Source organism: Xenopus laevis, chromosome 4L (assembly GCF_017654675.1).
Source record: "Xenopus laevis strain J_2021 chromosome 4L, Xenopus_laevis_v10.1, whole genome shotgun sequence".
Taxonomy (NCBI): domain Eukaryota; kingdom Metazoa; phylum Chordata; class Amphibia; order Anura; family Pipidae; genus Xenopus; species Xenopus laevis.
The window spans coordinates 114,728,966-114,750,326 of record NC_054377.1 but is presented as its reverse complement, the minus strand read 5'-3'; the positions used below and the strand labels follow the sequence as shown (position 1 = coordinate 114,750,326).

Here is a 21,361-nt window from a genome sequence, read left to right as displayed (position 1 = left end):
GTATTTATATAGTGCCAACATATTGCGTAGCACTGTAAAGTAAATTAGATTATACAACTAAATCACATGAATTATATACATAGAACATATGGAGTTACATTTACTTATAAATACAAAACATGAAGTTTCCCTTTCTTTCCAGTCTACAGACAGACAGTTTGACGTGAATCCTATATCGGGTGCATCTGATGCATCAATTTTTTTTTGTCCTGAATAGAATCCTACAACTTTAATTAACAAAAGTGACATAATTATATATCTATCAATGTTTTCATTAATATTCCTTCAGCAGTTATTCAGTCTCATGTTATTTAATGCAATCTTTAATCGCGGTTGTATTTACATATAGGCATCTCAGTTGCCTATGTTGGCAGTGGAACTACATACAGCTCTGTCTTCAATAAAGAACAGTTTTAGTGACCCTCTACCCTTATCACCTGGGGAAAACAGTCCATCGGCCAAGACAGTTCAGAAGTTTTACTGCATTTGTCACTGGACGACTTTTTTCTCTTGTCAAAAATTTTGAACAATCACTTGGCTCACCCTTGGATCCAATTTACTGCACCCCAAGGAAATAATAATTGGATTTGGGACCTATGTAAGGCTGAACTTGATTTTCAATTTTTTCTTCAGTATCATCTAATGCATAACTCTTTTTTTTTATTTTGTATTATCTTAAAAGAAGAATGTAGCTAGAATTCTATTTTGGAAACTTGAAGTGTCAGAATCAGCAAACTGATCTCATTGCATTCAGTATATAGAATGAATTTCCTTTGTGGCTAATAATTGCTTTCAGTTTTTATCTGAAAATATAGGAAGCAATAATTCATATCTAGGAATGCTACAGAACGCATGATTGTGAGTAAATTGTCTAAGTGAAATATACAGTTGATTTTGCTTAAGAATTGTAATATTTTAGTAACGTATTCCAAATGTACATTGATAAATGGCCAAATAAATCATCCGTCTTTGCAGAAGAAGACAAGGATAATATATCAGTAACTTTGTTCAGTTTTTGTTATGTTAGGGAACACAATTCAGTAAAGCATTTCACTGGAGAACACAGGACAGTCTAATAAACCAACATATCTCATATTTTGTAGTTGCTGTAAGTCTCTTGAATAAACGTTGATAAATGTAAAAAAAAGAATAAGGCTTGCACCAAAGACATCGTGTATTATAATGAACAATTCACTGCAAATGTATGGCAGTTAACACACAGGAACATATTCATAATGCTACACAATTCATTTCATATAAAAAAATCCCTTTAGTAAGGAATGTAGAACAACAGAAAATGGGCCATTTTCTTTTAAGTAGCTGTAAGATGCTGCAGTTATAATTTCTCAGCAGAATGAGTTTGTCCTGATTTATCAATTGCTTTTGAAGCAGAGTAACTATGCCTATCTACATTATAAAAGAAGAAAAGTTATCAAGTCGCAGAGCTCGAGTGGATAGGAAAGTTACAATTGTTCTCATTGAATTTGTCATTCCGTGACTACCCTAACTCGTTTTAAACTTGTGATTTGTGACAAGATCTGCCTCGCAGACTGTTCAGTTGCAGTTCCTGCAGCCTGGCTGTGTATTTATTTTTGACCAATTGTACAATCACTCCATTTGAGAATTTGGGAAGAATATATTGCTCATTCCACTTCTGGCTTGCCATAAACCTAAAATACCATCCTTAATGATGCAGTGATGAACAATATATTATATGCTTATGATGGCCACACATGCAAATTAGAACTGAGAAATAGATGAAGGTTTTTATTTTTAATCAGAAACTGTAGATAACAGAAAAGTTAGTTTAGGGTTTGTAATACACTAAATAGTTTATATTGTTAGAGACAATATTGCAATAGATTAAATAGCAATACATTTAAGGGGGAAACTACTATATAGCAAAAAAATCTAATTTTAATATGTAAACTCATTAAAAAAAAGTAGATTACAAATTTTGTTCTGTTTCTGAAATAATCTTTAGCATCCTCTCTCAGCTCTAAGTTCTATCTTCATGCAGGAGTCCGAGTATGATAAGCAGCTAATTGAAAGTTATAATTCATTGTCTAGGCAAAGAGAGCACAGACTAATAATGTATTAGAGCTGTCAATCAAACGTTGACTCTGACACCTGCATGAAGAAAGAATAAAGAGAGACAGACAGATAGAGAAGAATAACTTGGTTATTTCAGAATTTTATAATTCTTGTTGTCTCTTATTTTTACAAGATGAATCTATATTACATTTTCAATTTCATGATAGTTCTTTAAGAGGAGTAAAATATTATTGAGTAGATGCTAATTATACAAATTATATAAGAAAATACAATTTGTAAAATCTGCAAACTATATTTTCACGGCGCAAAAATGGTGTGATATTATTAGGAGCAGACTTACAATGCATTCATGCTTGGGTTCAAGTTAAAGAACCCACAAAGTATTCTGACATCATGTTGCTTAAACCCAAGCATTGATGTACAATAAATCTGCCGCCAAGTAGTCATCCCTCTATCTACAGTATGTTTGGAGGGTTATTGGATGGACATTCATGATGTTCACAGTTTTGGTTTGTTCAAGTTGGGCCTCTATCATTTCTCCCTTACCTTCAATCCACTCTACTGTAATTACAAACCTGCAATTGTGGAATTATTATGTGTATCTGTGAGGTATTTGTAGCATATATATATATATTTATATAAATATTGTAATTTGCACACTGTAAAGGGCCAATGTTTTAATTTAATTGTATTTATCTGGTGGAATTATTTGAACCATAATTTGATTTCTTATGCCCTTGTTTCTATGAAGGTGTTGCTGGTTCATAGGTTGACTGGGGAGAGGGAGTGGTGAAAATTATTGGTTGGCGTGAGTAATTGGGAGACCAGGGGACGCCCTGTGTTTTTACCTGTCAGCAACTGTATCACCCCACACACCATATTGACCCACTCACCTCCCTCTCCCCTTACTCCGCCTTCCTTTCAACACGCACTCACTGTGATCTGTATATACAAACAACATTGACTTTCTGTATTAACACAGCATACCATTATTGGTTTCTGGTTGCAAAATATACAACTTACTATTGTCAACTGACATCAAGTGGTGTTGGAACGCTTTATTCAATTTGCTCCCTGTTGAGCTACAGATATGAAAATTTACTGGACATGAGATGCATTTGAAATCCGAAATATAAATTGTCTTTGCCGAATCGAATGGGCTTTTAACCTTATATCTATCAAAATTGGTTTTATGGAATTATATGAATGTTAACAGAATTATGGTCAGAACTATATGAATTTTATTGGTCTCTGTATTCATTCATCACTAATTAATTGTTTTTAACTTGACCAGTCACTGATAAATTTTTTTTTTTTTGTAACTTAGATTTTTATTTATTTTCTCAAAAGAAAAAGAAATACAATCACAGTGAAGGAGACACATGTCAAAGAATGGAGAAAGTGCAAGCATACATCCATACAACAGCAATAAGACATAATGAAAGGAGCACCAGATAATATATGCCGCGCTTTACATGCCCCACGTGACTCATCCCTAACAACATGTACCAAGTAGGACTTATTTAAAATTTAAGAGCCTCGCAGCCCAAGTGCTAGAACAAAAATAGCAAAGAACATACATGACGTTGTAGGCAGAGTCACGACCCAAATGTTTATCAAAAAGAGTGAGTGAAGGCACAAGCAAGAACATTACATACTATTGCTTACAAAAAAGCCAACCAGTAAGGTCAACGCAGTGACCACGAACAATAACAACAAAATAAAAGAAAACAAAACAAAGCAAAAAAAAATACAAAAATAGTAATAAACAGTAAATAATAAATAATAGTAAATAATAGCCGTAACCATACAGACCCTTAACCGTAAAAACGGCAGCATCATTGTCAGCAATATCAAAGTGAGTACCCTTAGCAACCCTGCAGTTAGACCAAATCAGTGGAAAGTAACACCCAGGCCGACCAGATTTTCAGAAAACTGGGAATCGTGTTCTTAATGTATGCAATCCTATATCCAAAATCCTTATTACTATTTACTTTCAGACAGATTTCACGTAGGGAAGGAAGATTGGGTGTTTTCCATTTAGCAGCAATAGAAATCCTAGCTACCGTAAGCACATGATTGAGCAGTTTTTGTTGAGCTACAGTAAGCCCTAAAACCGGTTTGCCCAGCAAAAATGTAAAAGCATCCTTCTGTACGTCCTCATGCGTGAACCGTCGCACAAGGCCTAAGATATCATCCCAAAACGGTTGGATCAATGCACAATTCCAAAATATGTGATAAACATCTCCCGGGGCTTCGCCACATCTCCAGCACAAATTAGAAACCCCAGGAAAGGTTTTGTGCAACCGCACTGCGGTCAAGTACCAATGCATCAATATTTTATAGATATTCTCCTTCTGCTTGGTACATGTCACACTACGCTTAGCATTATTCCAGACAGATTCCCATTCCTCCTGAGTAATGTCCATGTTCAGGGCCTTTTCCCATTTCACCATATAAGAATGTTTGTAGTCTTGTATACCAAAGGGGTCATTAATCATAGCATAAATTTTCGATATTAGTTTCGTTTGAGGAAGGCCCTTAGAAGCTAATTGTTCAAAAGCAGTAGGTAGATTATTCTTAAAATATTGAGTGAATGGTAACACATAATGCCTAATTTGGAAATACATAAACCAACGTAACTGCGCATTTGGAAGCTTCAGCTGAACATCATTGTAGTTAAGCATAGACCCCAAGGAAGTGTCCAAGACATCCCTGACTTGAAACAGAGAAGTGACCTCCCCAAAGCTATTAAAAGGAGTAGAAATGGCTGGGGGAAATAGGGGATTTCCGGAAAGTGCCAATAATGGGGAAAAAGGAGAGCACAGTTTAAATTTCAACTTCATTCTATTCCAAATTGCTAACGTCAATCGTGTTGCATTAAGCATCGGTATCTCCAGTTTCGGAATCTTTAAAGGTGCCCAGAACCAAGCATTGGGATGGTATGGTTGAAACAAAGCACTCTCCACTTTCACCCAAATAAGATCCGAGGACCAGAATGTCCACGCCAACACCTGTCGTAACTGGGCTGCCTCATAGTATTTCTGCAATATAGGCAAACCTAGCCCTCCCTGGCGCGTTGACGTACCCAAAGTATGTTTATTAATCCTATGGGACTTACCACCCCATACAAATTTATGGAAAGCAGTTTGCAAGTCTCGGAAAAAAGAAAGGGGGATGTCTATTGGCAAAGTTTCAAAAAGATAAAGAAAAGTCACTGATAAATTTAATTATTTTTCTGTAATAAATTTTAATTTTAATTTCACCCTTTGTATTTTTTGTTAGTTATATATTCCTTGATTGGAGTATTTTTCTTGGTTTGGAACCACATGAACATGGAATTGAAATTTAAACATTTTCCATTTTAAAGGAGACATATGGGATTAATAAAAAAAAAACCTAATTTTGTAGGCAATAATGAATACTTTTGGTGCTGGTTTTACTTTGGGCTGAAATTAATATTTTGTTAAAAGTTGCCTCACTATTGAAGCTCTCTATAGATTTACAGTCCCTGTCCAAGTTCAAATGAGGGACGGGCATGTCCTAATGGTCCTTGCGAGAAGCACAGGCTTCAGTTCCCTATCAGGTCAGTCTAGCTACTAATTGGTTCCTATCCTACAACTAAGTGTGCCACTGATTCCCTACACAGCCTGGTAAATGAGGCAGCAGGAAGTAGAACAGATGGGTGGGAGTAGCCCAAAACTCTACTTTTTTTAAGCATATTCCTTCTATTTTCTATTCTTCTATAATGCACTGGCAGTTTGTGTTTTTCACACAGTGGGGCTCATTTATCAACACTGGGCAAATTTGCCCATGGGCAGTTACCTATAGCAACCTATCAGTGTTTAGCTTTTTAAAGCCAGCTGCAAGTAAAACAATGAATGCAGCAATTTGATTGGTTGCCATGGGTTACTGCCCATGGGCAAATTTGCCCAGTGTTGATAAATGAGCCCCACTATGTCTCCTTTAAGCATTAGATGGAACAACCCACACAGTTGACTGCATATACTATAAACTCTGACTATGAAAGAATGTTCAGAAGTATAGCTAAAGAGCAGTTGAAGAGCCACAAGTTCAATTCCTACACCATACTTTGGAATAAAAAAATGCATCTTCGTTTTTTTTTCTTATAAACAAAGTTGTATCCACAAATAAAATAACACCAATTCCTTATACAGTTTACACCCACTGGGAAAAGAATGGTATAGAGCAGGGCTAACAGTAAGTTTCTCATAAACTGCTACAAATTACTTTTTCTCTTAATTTTCTTGATGCTAGAACTGAGAATGTAACTATTTCTTACAAGGTTAATAGCTTCTAATTGCTGCTTTGTTAGCAGCCATAAAGCATCTAACCAGTTAAAAATCTAACATTTTCCCTAGTTGACCTCGGAGAGTGACCTGTGTAGCTTAACATGCCGCTTCATTCTTTGTGGAGCCCCAAGCTGAATTTCTTGAGAGAAAGTATCATGCGGTTTACATTTCTGCTGTAAGTAGTCTACAGGCTTCTAAATTGACAACAATAAGGTCCGGCTTTTACTTGTTCTTTGCCAAAGAAGTAATTATGTTTTTATTAACTGTTCTCTGAAACTTTAGTAGAAAACTTTACAGTAATGTGTTTGGATGAAGCTCATAAAAGAAAAATATAAATTAAAAAAAACAGAGACAAAATTGCTTTGAGTGAAGGCATTAAAGTGTAAAAACAATGCACATGGAACATTTTTGATTTATCAAAATGTATTATTTTTTTCAGACTTTCACAGGAATGATTATAATAATAATATTAATATCATCAACAATAACAACTGCTTTACTGGTACACACTGATATTTATTAAAATAGCATCACAAAAACTCCATAAAAATGAATAGATACATGTTAATTTAGTTTAAAATTGCTAATATGAAATATATATCTTATTATAAATGTAATTATAAAATACTCATACCCCGTTCTAATAAAATGATATGTTTGATGAGAAGCTCTTATATAGTTTATATAAATAAGGGAGCTTCCCATCCAGTTGTGCTGTAGCAGTTTACAGATAAGTTGTTTAGTTAAATTATTTTTTAGTTCTTAAGTTGGGTTGGGTCAAATGTAAATCATGGTTTGTGGAAAAAAATTATTTGATATACAACAACAAATATTTTATTTTTAGCTGCAGGTCTGATAATTCTAGACTATAATTTCAATTATAGTCTCAATTTATTGTGTTTCTGTTCTACAACAAATTCAAAATAACAACAAAAAACTCTGCAACACCATCAAATATTTCACTCACTATTTATGCTACTGTTAATAGAAAGGACTAATAAGGTTACAATTTTTTCCCTTCTAGTCTACATTAAATAAACCCCCTTGGATTGTTTGGCCTCTATTATGGATTAATTATATCTTAGTTTGGATCAAGTACAAGGAACTATTTTATTATTACAGAGAAAAAGGAAATCATTTAAAAAAAATAGATTTTCTGGATAAAATGGAGTCTATGGGAGATAGCCATCCCATAATTTGGTGTTTTCTGGATAATGGGTTTCCAGATAATGGATCCCATACTTGTACTTAGCTGCTAGTTATCCTTAGCAAAACTATACTGAGCATAAGCTGGTCAGTTACATTAAAATAAAATGGTGGGTGCAACACTTAACTAACTTGTTCAGATCTAGACCATACAAAATCATAAGCATGAGCATTGCCACACCAGTTATGGTTCTGGTGCCCATGGCAGTGGTCTCCATGGCTATGTGATCATTCATTACACATATATGTTTTGGAGCAAAGTGCCCTGAATAGAGTGCATTGAAGTTGCATGATATGGGTTGCAGAGGGATACCGAGCACAGGTAGGGTTAATATTCCCTCTCAGCCAAGCATTAAGTGGCAAACGAGAGAGGAGCTACCTAGGAATGTGAAAGGGCTGTGTTACCACACCATAGATCTCTCCGGACATCTCCTAAAGTGGAGGGAAGTGTTATACTGCTGGGAGAGACAGTGCCTGGCAGAAGGGGTCTTGCTACCAGCAAGACTGTTGCAGAGGCTGGTCAGCCTAAATCCCTGGAGAGGAGAAGGGAAAGGCAGAGACTGGTGGTGAGCCCAAATCCCTGGTGGGGAGAAGGGACTGACAGAGGCTAGTGAGCCTGAGTCCCAGGAGGGGAAGTCAGCAGGGCTGAGTGAGAAGCCGAAAGTTCTGAAGTTCCAGAGGGTGAGAGCTTCCCTGGATAGTGAGTGCCCAAAGGGGGGGGGGAACCATAAATGTTTTGCTTTGAAGTTGCTGAACTGTGTTTACTGTTGCCTTTTGTTGGGAATACCCAGTGTCTAATGTTTTGTCCAAAGTCTTGGGGGCATATTTATCAAAAAGTGAAGTTAGACATAATGAAGTTAGAGATCTGCCACTCTCCATTTATTTCTATGTGATTTTGAAAGGCATATTTATCAAAGGGTGAACTTTCACTTTCACCCATTGATAAATACTCTTTTAAAAATTCCATACAAATGAATGGAGAGTGGTGAAATTTAACTCTAGCAGACTATAGCGAACTCTAACTTCATTTTTTGATAAATATGCCCTTGGTGTCCCTGTCTCTAAGCTCCAAATCCTATGCTTAACTGCCTACCAAACGCTAATTACCCCAAAAAGTGCATGTGAAGGCGAGTGATACACATATATTTGTCAGCCATCTCAAAACCTGTTGAGGTAATGTATCAGTGAATGGGAGATGTCCATTTTACAATTTAAGATAGTGTGGTCTGCGATTGGGTTTTGTCTAATAACTTTAAAAAAAAATCTAGCAATTCGGGTGTCAAATCCGAAAAATGTGTACAATTCGAGATTTTTGCTCGATTTTATTGAGTTTTTTCCAGAACTATTTTTTTCTAATTATTTTATTGATTAGATAAAATTGTGGATGGGAGTTTGGTCATGCTTAGTTTAATAAAAAAGTGAGATAAAAAACACACATGTGTGTGTTTTTTTAGCTTTATCCATTTAGCAATACACTTTCTTGTTACCTGAAGATTTCCAACTTGTTTAAAGTGTACCTTTAAGTGATTAGATCTAACACTTAGGGGCAGATTTATCAAGGGTCAAATTGAAAATTCAAAGTAAAAAAAATTGAATTTCAGTCTATTTTTGTGTACTTCAACTAGGGAATAGTCCAAATTTGATTCGAATTTGAAAAAAATGTAAAAATTCTAATATTGAAATTTATCATGTACTGTCTCTTTAAAGATTTGACTTCAACCATTCGCCATCTAAAACCTGCCAAATTGCTGTTTTGGCCTAGAACCCATTTGGAGCCAATTGGTGGACTTTTTTTGAAAATACTTGGAATCTAATTGGATTGAATATGATCTTACTTTGATTCCAACAATCAAATACAGCCTATTCACCTGCAAAAAAAAACTTAAGATTTTTGTAAATAAATTTCGGTTGGTCTTTTTTTATTCGAATTTCCCATTACTTCTGAATTTGACCCTTGATAAATCTGCCCCTTATAGTTCTTTAGATATACTATGTAAAAGGATTTCCAAATTAGCACGTACAGGGTTTGAAAACAGCAAAGTCTAAAGTTAGGGTGGATGAGCAGATACTTGTGTCTGTGTGCATATTTAATACAGATTTAATATTTATATACAGCAAGATTGACATTTTTCATACTAAGCTAAAATGGAATTTGTAATAAAGAGCACTTTTTTGCATATGCTGCTTAAATTCCCAATACCCTCTAGGTAAGCATTATTAGATGAGTGCTGAGTAATATTTTTCGGATTAATATTCATAGAAAAGCTAGGAAGGCATAGGATTGGATTTTTTATGCACATCCTTCTAATCTGACTCATTTGGATTTATAATATTTGAAATATGACTGCTTGTACCAATTAAGTATAAAACAGAGATAACAAATATTCAGTTAAACAAGAACAAATGCCCCTGTAGATGACCAGAGAAAATGCAGTATTTTACCATTGTTAAAGAAGTATTTTATGCAGTATTTTACCATTGTTAAAGAAGTCTAAATGCTTTAGGCCTGTGGGGTTTCTCACATTCAGGATAAGGCTCTGTAATGGAATTTGATGATAGCCTGGACATGAATATAATCCAGTCAAATCAAATGAGAGAGGCTAAAGAATAACAAGCTAGGACATATTAGGAAATATTCAAAAATGAGTTAAACTTGCTTCAGGCACAATGCTCACATTTGATTTAGCTACTGCATAGCAATGCAAATAAAGGCTTATAATAAAGATAAGTGAACCAAGAACACCACTTTAATTTATTATTTTGTTGTATTTACAGATGCGTAGAACATAATTAAATTTGCACCACTACAATTTTAAAAAGTGAATTATTCTAATTGTAATCTGCCTTTATGGGACTGGTTCACTTAAAGGGGTTGTTTACATTCCAAACACTTTTTTCAGTTGAGTTGTTTTCAGAATGTTCCCCAGAAATATTTTTTTTTATTTTTTACTGTTTTTCCAAAGTCGAATTATTAAGTTTAAGGTTTGTGTCGTGTTTCCGCCTGGCAGCTCAGTAATTCAGGTGCAGATTCTGAACTGTTACAATTTTGCAACATTTAGGGGATTATTTATTAAAATTGAAATGTTCAAATCTCAAAAAATGTGAGGTTGTTTTTTCACATGAAAACTCAAATTCTTAGAGGAAAATAAAAACTCTGGAGATTCAAGGGATTTGTGAAAAAAGCTGAAAAAATTAACAATTGAGGAAAAAGCCCCAAAAATGTGGGTGTTTTGGGTTTTCACTCAATTTTATCGTGTTTTTTATCATTTTTTTATCAATTTCACCGCAATCTGAATAAAGTTTTTTTTTATTAATAAATAAGCTAAAGTCAGACATGGGAGTTTGATTGTGGTTTTCTATAAATGAAATATGATATAAATTTGGGTTTTAGTAAATAACCTACTTAGTTGATACATTACTCAGCAGCATCTCTGGAGTATTAGCAACTATTGTATCAATTCTAACAGCTGCTTTAAATGAAACTCAGGGATTCTACTCAATAGGGCCAAAGATAAGAAATGTATCAACTAAATGTATCAATTTAGAACAGTTTAGAGAGTTGACGATTCCCCTCCCAGAGCTGCTTCAGAAGGTGAAAAATTAGACTTTACACTTCAATATTAGAAAAACAGTCACACATAGAAAATAGAAAGTAACTGGAAAAAGTCTTTATTTTTTGGGGAACTATCTGAAACCAACTGAACTGAACAAAATGTTGTAAGGTGAACAACAACTTTAAAGAAACTATAAATCATTAAAAGGAAAACCAACCAACCGATTCATCATTCACTGAGCAGTAATGATTCAGCTCTTCTTTGTTCACAGGCACTCCCTGTCTTAAATTGTCATAGGAGTGTCAGGGACGCTGCACATGTTCAGTGGGCTTTGAGAAGCTGTTGAGAAGCTAAGCTTAGGGGTTATCACAAATCATCAAGCAGGAAATTAGGTTCACGTCATAGAAGTTGATGCGACAGAGCTGGTTATTAGATTCTGATGCAAATTGCACTGGTTTCTGAGCTGCCATGTAATGAGAATCTAAAATAATAAGTAGTCAGCCTTGTATCCTTACTTTCAGAGCATTGATTTCGAAATGTCCAAATGCAAGTTTTTTTGTGCTAAACCTCATTAATTCGAATTAGACCTATCAAAACTCAAACTTTAGGCATTCATTAAGTGCAAAAAAGTAAGTAAAAAATTTCATTCAAATACAGATTGGCAAATTCATGTAGAACTCAAAGGAAGTTTTTCCCTATTTTTTCCTATTGTTATTTTTATATTTTTTTAGAGTTTTTAGGGGAACATAGATTTTAATTACAATTTTCCCCTTAATGTATTGCTAAAAGCAGTTGAAGGAGGGTCTGTAAGACCAAAGGATCTATATGTAATCAGTGGGCTACTATATGGCACTTTAACGCGAGTCTGCACTCACCTTCCTTTATGAGCAGCATTCATTGACCTTCTCTTTAGGTGTCATTCCTGCTGTGTATGTTCAAATTTCATGCCTGCTTGGTAGCAGTAATGTAATAAAAGGGATTAGAGTTCTAGGTGGTGCTAGAGGGATAATCATTTGTTATTTACCTCCCCACCACAAACAGACAGGGTTTGGTGATCAGGGTGGTTAACACTAATAAGCCTTGACTTTCCTGGCTAAGGAGTAAAGGTCAAAAGAAGCCACTGCACTTTTAACATTTGTTCCCACTAACCAAACAGTTATGGAAAGCCCCTACTAATATTGTTTATTCCATGCACTTCACCACTCATGCAATAAAGCAGGTTCAACCTTACCCACTCTTAAATGTCTAGCGTCACCATAAAGCACCAGAGTTCTTTGTAAGGTTGCCTATGTATATGATGTGTAGGACAGCTGTCTCACTTTCTTTCTTTAGTACTGTGTGCTAAAAATGTATTTTTCTGCAAAAAACAATACCAGAATAATATTTACATGCCCTTAATGCTTTTCTTTAAATACACACATTCTAGCTGCTTGCGGCTATGTTCTTTCAGTGATTAGAAATTAAAATTCAGTAATAACATCATTGCTGGCCTCCTCATAGCATGAAATAAAGGATGACATATTTTCAGCAGGCCTGGGCTTACAGCAAGACAAAGGTGACTCACAAGTCAAACTATTGAGAAACATTGACGCTTCAAGGAGAAATTGCTTATAAAACAAAAAACAAGGGCAATAAAAAATTGAAGCAGATTCTTACTTTTGGCACAAAATACAATTTACTTACCCTTTTACAGTGATTATTACACATTTGTGCGCTGATTTGCATTAACAAATTAAATAATTTCAAACTAAATATTTTCCTGACATAAAAAAAACATAAAACTCCTTTGGAAAGTTTTACAATGGCCTTAACTGTCAGTTTTATTTAAAACTGGAGTTTGGTCAGTTTCATTGAGCATTTACTTATATTCAGTACTAGGCTGTCCAGTAGATATGTAATTGCTTAAGAAAAGTGCAGCAAAAAAAATCTTTTTATATTAAAGAATGTCAATGAATAAGTGCATCTAAGCTGTTACACATGATGAATACCAACTTGGGTTGAAGTATAGAAAAGGGAGATTGGGGGGGGGCAAATATTACCCCAGTGGGACAGGGGGTACAGCAAATATAATGAATTGAGTAGGGGTTGAGTATGAAGAAAATGATGTTCTTTGATTTTCTAAATGAAAAAAGTTACACATCCTTCAAAAGGAGATGCAATTTTCATTCAAGTTTGAATACCAAGTGACTATTTGTTGAAGTGAACAGAATGAAACCTATGGGGCAAATTCACTAAGCGCTGAAGCGCCTAACGCTAGTGTCAATTCGCTAGCGTTGGTCATTTTCGAACGCTGGTATAAATTCGCTAGTGTTACTTCGCACCCTTACGCCTGGCGAATTTTCGCAACGGACGTAACTACGCAAATTCACTAACGCCCGCATTGTTCTGAATGCTAACTTTTACGCTAGACTTCCTTTTCCACCTCAGACCAGGCGAAGTGCAATAGAGTAGATAGGGATTGCTTCAAAAAAAGTTCACATTTTTTCTAAGTCCCAAAAAATGCTGCAGTTTTTTCTATATTATGGTTGATAGGCTGAAAAAGATCGAAATTTTTTTTGGGGCTCCCCTCCTTCCCCCCTACATTTCCTAACTCATGGCAACTTAACTATACAGTGGGCACATGTGTAGGGCAAAAAAAAAATGTATTTGATGTTTTGAAGGTTTCCCAGGTATTTGTAGTGATTGTACGTATTCCTCCATTGAAATTTGAATTTGGCGCCTTTTGCAAATTAAGCATCGCTAGCGTAACTTCCATAAGGCAAAATGAGAACCTCAGGCTGTAGTGTTGTGATGTTGTCAGGGCTGATATTTTAACAGTTATCTGGTTGCAGGACACACCCAGTGACTTTAACTTGCATCTCTTTAAGCTAAAGCACCATCAAAGACCAACTCTCTCTTCTTACATACTTGCACAAATACTCAATGGTCCTGTATGGGTTCATAAAAGCAAGCAGATATCTATGGGGCCCATTTACTAACAATTACATTTAGATTTTTTTTTTAAAACAAATATTAATTAATAAAAAACAAAAAATAAAAAACTTCCCCAGAAGGTCAAAGTCATTGAGGTCCCATAAAAGTTAATGGGAGTTGCACTGATCCTGTTGGACCATTTTACATCAATTTAGACTTTATGGGGTACATTTATCAAAGAGTGAAGTTAGAGAACACCACAGTCCTCTGGAGTGAAATTCCGCCACTCTCCATTCATTTCTATGGGATTTTTACAAGAGTATTTATCAATGAGTGAAAGTGAAAGTTCATACTTTGATAACTATGACTTTCAAAATCGGAATATCACTTTAACTTCGCTCTTTGATAAATATACCCCTAAGAGGTTTTCAGATTTTTTTTGTTGCTAGGAATTGTTTAGAGGCTTTTGTATTTTTTAGCACATTATTTTTTATACATACTTTTTTTATTTGGATATTTTAATAAATTCCATTACACTTGAAGTTTTAGAGTTTGTGAGTTTAGTCATAGTTTCAAAAACCTCTAAAACTGGTAAAATCTGATCTTTGATAAATAGGCCTCCATATGTCAATGCAATATTCAGACAAGACCATATACAGGTAATCACATTTGAAATAACAATAACAAAGGCTTATGCACATATGTAATAAAATGAATATGTAATAAAAAGTTTGTCCAGTAGCAGTAACCCATAGAAACCAATAATATGCTTGTTTTTAAACAGGTGGCCAGTAAATGCTAACTGCTAATTGGTTGCTATAAGATACTGCTCCTGGGCAAATTTAGTGCCTTTTATTACATAATAGCACCACTGCAATATATACCAGAGACAAGCTCATAGGATAATGGGACTAAACTGATGCACTGAATGGATTTAGACCTAAAATCCGACTATTTCTGGCTTTTTGGGCAAATATCCGAAAAAACTGACTTTTTGGGAAAAAGCCCTAAAAAATCATACTATTCAAATTTTCGCTTGAGTTTGTCCTCTATCCAATTTTGTAAATTTCTAGATGTTCTGTTTATTTCTGGTTTCTTTGTTCCAACCCTGTTCTTTGCCATGGTCTTTATCCTTTAATGCATTTGGACAAAAAAATTACTCATTTAAAAATTGTCGCTCATGTAAAATAATTTTGACACCCATTGACACAAATTTTTCGCCGTTTCCTGAATTTTTCCGGACTTTTGCAAATTTTTCAGTGAACAGATTCGGCCATCACTAATTCTTAGTTAAGCCCACATAATTAATATTAAAGTCTTCTCATTTACAGGGATATATTATTCATAAAACTCCAGGATATGAGAATTAAGGTATCCTAACCCTTGGTTATACATTTACACTTTCATTTGAAAATTGCTGATAAGCACTTTTATTTATTAAATAAATAATTTTGACGCCCATTGACTTCAATGCGTTTCGCAAATTTTTCACAAATTTTTTAAATTTACCATCTGGGCAGGAGTATACAGGGAGACACATAAGATATGTAGTGACATGCAGAAAGGCTCTGAGTGTTAGTAGAATGAGTTTGTATGCTATCTTTGTGACAGCCATGATCTTTTTACCAGGGGATGAACAGATTCCCTCTTAAGAGAGAGAGAGAAGTAGAGAAGGATTCTAGCAGCAGTGTTAAGATTGATTTCAAGTAAGAGAGGTGGGAGTCCTGGAGAACGGTTCGTAAGAGATTGAATAGTCTAAATGGTATAGGATAAGGGCATGGAATAGTGTTTTAGCAGTTACTTGTGATACTATTTATAATATATACAGGATGGGATCTATTATCCAGCATGTTTTTCTAGAAAAGAGATTTTTCTGTAATTTGGATCACCATACTTTTACTGCTAAAAATAATGTAAACATTTAGGCACCCATTTGTTAAACCTCAATGTTTTTTGGTCAAGGTTTTTAGGGGGAAAACTCTTATTTTTCATGGAAAAATAAAAAAAAATAATTTTAAGAGATTTATCATACCCTAAAGCTGCTAAAATAAGAAATCTGAAAATATGCCACCTCAAACCTGTGAAGGTCATGCAGAATACAATGGCAGATGTCCCTGAAGTTGACATTGTGATCTGTGCTGGATAATCTGAAAAAGTCTGGGTTTTCATCCGATTATGGGGTGGAAAAAAGACGTTTTCGGAGCATCAATCATACCATACGAATTGACTCTTGATTTTGTCGCTCTGATAAATTGAGATTCATTTGAGTTTTAGTAAATCAGCCCCTAAATAAACTCAATAGGATTATTTTGCTACCATTCATGCAGCTTAGCTACCATCAAGTACAAGCTGCTGTTTTATTATTACAGAGAAAAATAAGGAAATTATTAAAATAAAATTAGAATTATTTACATCAAGTAGACTCCTGTAATGCAGATATTGTTGGTTTCTGGAAAAAGCATCCCATCCCTTTATAGATTTGAGATATTTTAACCAAAAACGACGTATCTGAAAACTGAATTATAGCATCCTTTGTAAGCAACTAACTCTAAATTATTTTAATTATTTCCCTTTTTTCCTCTGTAATAATAAAACAGTAGCTTTTACTTGATCCAGTTTATTCTTTAATAAATAAAAGTGCTTATCAGCAATTTTCAAATAAAAATGTAAATGTATAACCAAAGGTTAGGATACCTTAATTCCCATCTGCTGGTGTTTTATGAATAAAATATCCCTGTAAATGAGAAGACTTCAATATTATTTGTGTGGAGTTAACCAAGAATTAGCAAAACGAGCGGAAAAAAAAGAACGAGCAACATTTTTTACATGTGCAACTTTTTTGTCCAAATGCATTAAAGTCAACGGGCGTCAAAATTATTATGACATGAGACAATTTTTACACAAGCAACTTTTTTGTCGCAGCAAATTTCTTCGCAAACTTTGCTACAAATCCATGCCTGGCGAATAAATTCGCCCATCACTATTAGTATTACAAAAATGAAGTTCTTTTAGAAAATAATGACTAACAACACTGTAATTATATGTAGAGACAATTTAATATGTAAGTATAATTGCAAATGCAACAGAAATTTAGAGATGATCAGTCTATAGAGAATAAATTAAACTTTGCAGGGGAAATGAATAGAAAAAAGCATGTTGCTACTGTATATCTAAAAGCAATATAACTGAAAAAATAATGCGTATTATTTAAAGTTTAATAAAGTTTAAAGAAAGAAAATTCTAATCAACACTAGACACATATTAAAAAAAAGCTTTTGTTTGACCTCATAGCTGACCCCCTATACTTGTTCTGGGTTCTCTGAAAGATAGGTTAAGAAGTCTTCCACTAGACACCCCAGTGCCTCTGGATTTGCAATAGCACTTTATTGCAGGTGGGGAGGATTTTGCCAGAGGTTGAAGAAACAAATATTATTTTTGTGCAAGTAGAATATTTAACTTTAAATACTCCATCCTTGAAGAAGGTGGATCTGACAGAGGACTTAAAGAGTCTCAGTAAAGGAGTCAAGCTGAGACAGAGCTTTACATTTGCCTCTCCATCTGCTGTATTTGAGGGAATAACTTCTGCTACAGTTAATAAATCCTGCATATGAGTAAGAATCACTGGTGCCTATATACTGTTGCCATACATTGTGGGGTCCATTTACTTAGCTCGAGTAAAGGATAGAAAAAATACTTCGAATTTCGAATGGTCGAATATGGCTACTTCGATCTTTCGACTTCGAATCGAACAAACTAAAAATCGTTCGAATATTCAACCATTCGATAGTCAAAGTACTGTCTCTTTAAAAAATACTTCGACCCCCTACTTCGGCAAATAAAACCTACCGAGGCAAATGTTAGCCTATGGGGAAGGTCCCCATAGGCTTCCTAACAATTTTCTGATCGAAGGAAAATCCTTCGATCAATGGATTAAAAACCTTCGAATCGTTCGATTCAAAGGATTTTTCCTTTGATTGTTCGATCGTAGGAATTGCGGTAAATCCTTCAACTTCGATATTCGAAGTCGAAGGATTTATATTCAGCAGTCGAATATCGAGGGTTAATTAACCATCGATATTCGACCCTATGTAAATGTGCCCCTGTATGTTGAGCTTTTCCGTTCACTTTCCCTTGCCCTTTCTCCAACAACACTGTGAGGGCACTGCTAATAGAGAGGGTAACGATGTAACCAGCTCTACTGGTCAGTAGTCTGTGCAATAGAAAGGAGGTTGTTCAACCTCACCTTCTGTATATCCCTTTAAAATTTACTTTTGTAAAACAGTATGATAAGAAATGTATTCTTACTCTTCTGGCAGCCAGCCTATTACATACTCCCACATACCAAGTTAAGAAATGTAAATAGAGAGTGAATATGTTATCTCCATAGGTCATAGAAGCGAAGATGCAGATCATCAAGTACCTGACTGCTTGTTCCATAGATTCTCTTTAGGATTCTCCTTGATCTATGTCTTGTCTGGCTACATGTGGCGCAGCAAGTTCAAAGGAAATGGATGTGTTTAGTAGACTTAAGGTATAGGGATCTAAGTTATGGGGAAAAAAAACCTTTAGGGCACCATTCACTTGTCAATTGGCCAATTCTTATTAATTTATCAAGATCCAAATTTGTGAATTTTAGAGTTCTTTTTAAAATCCAAATCAAACTTGAATTTGTGCTTATTTATTAAAAACCCAAATATAAAAAACTTGATAGAATAAAAACATGAAACTACTACTCTCAAAAATTAAAAAAAACTTAAATTGAAAAAATAGCCTGGATAATTCCAATGTAATTAAACATGAATTAGTCAGATTTTTTATGCCAAATGTTAGAGTTTTGTGAGTTTTAGCAGAAAAAAATGGAATTGCTGTTAACATTTGAATTCTAATGTTAATAAATAAGCCTCTATATATATAGTATAACGTATGTTGCAGCATCTACAGGGCTCCCTATATATGCCTTGTGCCTTCAGAAGTTTATGAGAGAATGCAACACTTAGGGGGTTATTTACTAAACTCCGAATGCAAAAATAATGAAAAATTCTTGATTTTTTTTTTAATAAAATCTGACTTTTAAAAAAAATCACACATTTTTCCGAATTTATTAAACCCCGAGGATGGGAAAAGCCTGAATCTGAAAATCCGGCATCTCAGACCTGTTGAGGATGTATATAAGTCAATAGGAGAAGTCCCAATGAAAATTGGAAGAAAAATCAGAACAAAATCGGATTTTTCATGATTTTTTCTGACTTTTTCCCGCAAACAAAATTTTCGGGAAAGTGTATTAATAAATAAGCCCAAAAAACCTGTGCAGATATGGTCTGAGGTTTTTTTTCAGAAAATATTGCGATAAATTCAGACTAAATAACCCCCTTAAGTTTTAGCCAGTTATACAAAAGCAGAAGAATAAGTCTCAGTGTAGTGTAAACTGCTTTGGTTTACACACAGTAACATAGAAATATATCAATTTATTTGATTATAGTCCCCCGTTGGACAATCTTTTTATTTCTGTGGATTGGTAAACTTTCACAGTGTGTCAAAGTGGTACAACATCCAGAAAGAAGACTTGTTAAGATGTTAGACTGTATTGCCATACAGTGACTCCATTTACCAACACTGGGAATTTTGACCCTAGTACATTAACCAGCATGTTTGTCCAGTGTTGCTAACTGAGCCTATTACAAGTTTAGCAACTAAAGAGTAAAAGAAAAAAAAAACTTTCATCTGATACAAATACAAGCAAAACATTAGTAATCATCTGCTTCTTGTCTTAGAATCTTGTTGTAAACTGTATAATATACTTAACTGTGGGATGTTTATCCTTTAACAATCTTAAGCAGACATTATTTTGAGAAAGCTAAACAAGTCAGTATTTGATCATTTATTAATTGCAATGGGAAATGCCATGAAAAATATCAACTTGGCATTAAAATGTGTAATGTGTCAATTATATAAAGTTTGAAAGCTTTTTGCAAACATAAATCACAGAATTATTAGTTATTGTTTTTTTACACAATAATTATTGCAACCGAAAGCAATGCATGTTAAAAATGCAGTACAAACAAATAAACAACATTTTCCTACCATGTTTGAATCATTAATACGGGTTTTTGATTAGATATACGTAAACATCTGTATAGACTATTATGGGGTAAATAACAAAGAAAAGTTTGTAAAAGGACTTGGCAAATTAATTATACTGGATGCAATATTTTTATTCCAGCTAGTTACAATTTAGAACTTGAACAGGAAATCGATGTACTATGTTAAGGAATTTGGGCCTTAAATAGAATTTTCCTTTTATTTGAAATACAAAAAAAGGAGTCAAAATTAATTTATGATAATATAATGGGCTTTTCCACAGTTAAGGCTACCAGTTACAGTAACAGAGAAAAATATATGATACTTACAGAGATATGAGTATCCACTGAAATGTTTGGGGATTTTCTCCTAGGTTACTAATTGAGTCCTTGATCTTGAACTTGTAAAATGTTACAGTGCAAGTGTTAATGATCGACAAGCTTCATTTCTGATATTATGGAGGAGATAAGTGGTAATGTGAATATGAGTCAAGAAAAACTGCCTGTTTTCCTTCTACAGCTGCCCTTTAAAGCCAAGTTGATATGGGTTAGTGCAATCTGGCTGCTTATGTGGAAAACTATGGTCAATTCAACAGTCATTGTTTATGCAAACTTTATTTTTCAGGGATTCAAATTGAGCAGTATTGCAGCAGCTGACAAAAAATATATATCAAAGCAGAGAAATCCTCTTTGCTCCTGCACAATTTGCTTTCCCTGTGTTTACAATTGAATGACTTTGCATAAGAAAATGAGCTCTTTTTTATTCAGATAGTTAGCATCATTCCAACAAAGTGTGTTTGAAATGCAAATTATCAGGATGAAAAGCCCTGGAAAGTATTCTACAAATTTAAATATGTTCTGCTATCTTGTTAGTATTGCCAAGGTCAGCAATGGCTCCCTTGGCTATATCACTTACTGCTCTAAATATAAAATGCCCAGAAAATATGTCTGGTTCGACCAAGCCTCTGAATTCTTTCAATTTCTTAAAATTACAGCATAACTTCTGCACATGCTGTCATTTTTATAAGCTTGAAAAATTGATTCTCCTCCTACATCTTCGGGTTTACATACTCCTTATTACTTACCAGCCTATTTGGAAGCATGTAAATTGATTTGAACTTTAAAAATACATACAATTATATTGTTCATACAATAATAGGATAAGAGTGCTATTAAAATATTAACATGTATGAGAACTTTGCTGAAATTACAGATTTGAAAATATATTTTGTTGCATTTTCAA

General features: G+C 34.3%; 1 protein-coding gene across 1 annotated transcript in view; it reads right to left on the bottom strand.

Annotated features, from left to right (window-relative positions):
- Positions 1-20,589, bottom strand: part of LOC121403093 (regulator of G-protein signaling 21-like) — a 71,642-nt gene extending 51,053 nt beyond the window's left edge. Inside the window, exon 1 of the mRNA XM_041590661.1 lies at positions 20,449-20,589. The gene's annotated coding sequence lies outside the window, so the exon portion shown is untranslated. The remainder of the gene's footprint in view (positions 1-20,448) is intronic.
- Between the last annotated feature and the right edge of the window lie 772 nt (positions 20,590-21,361).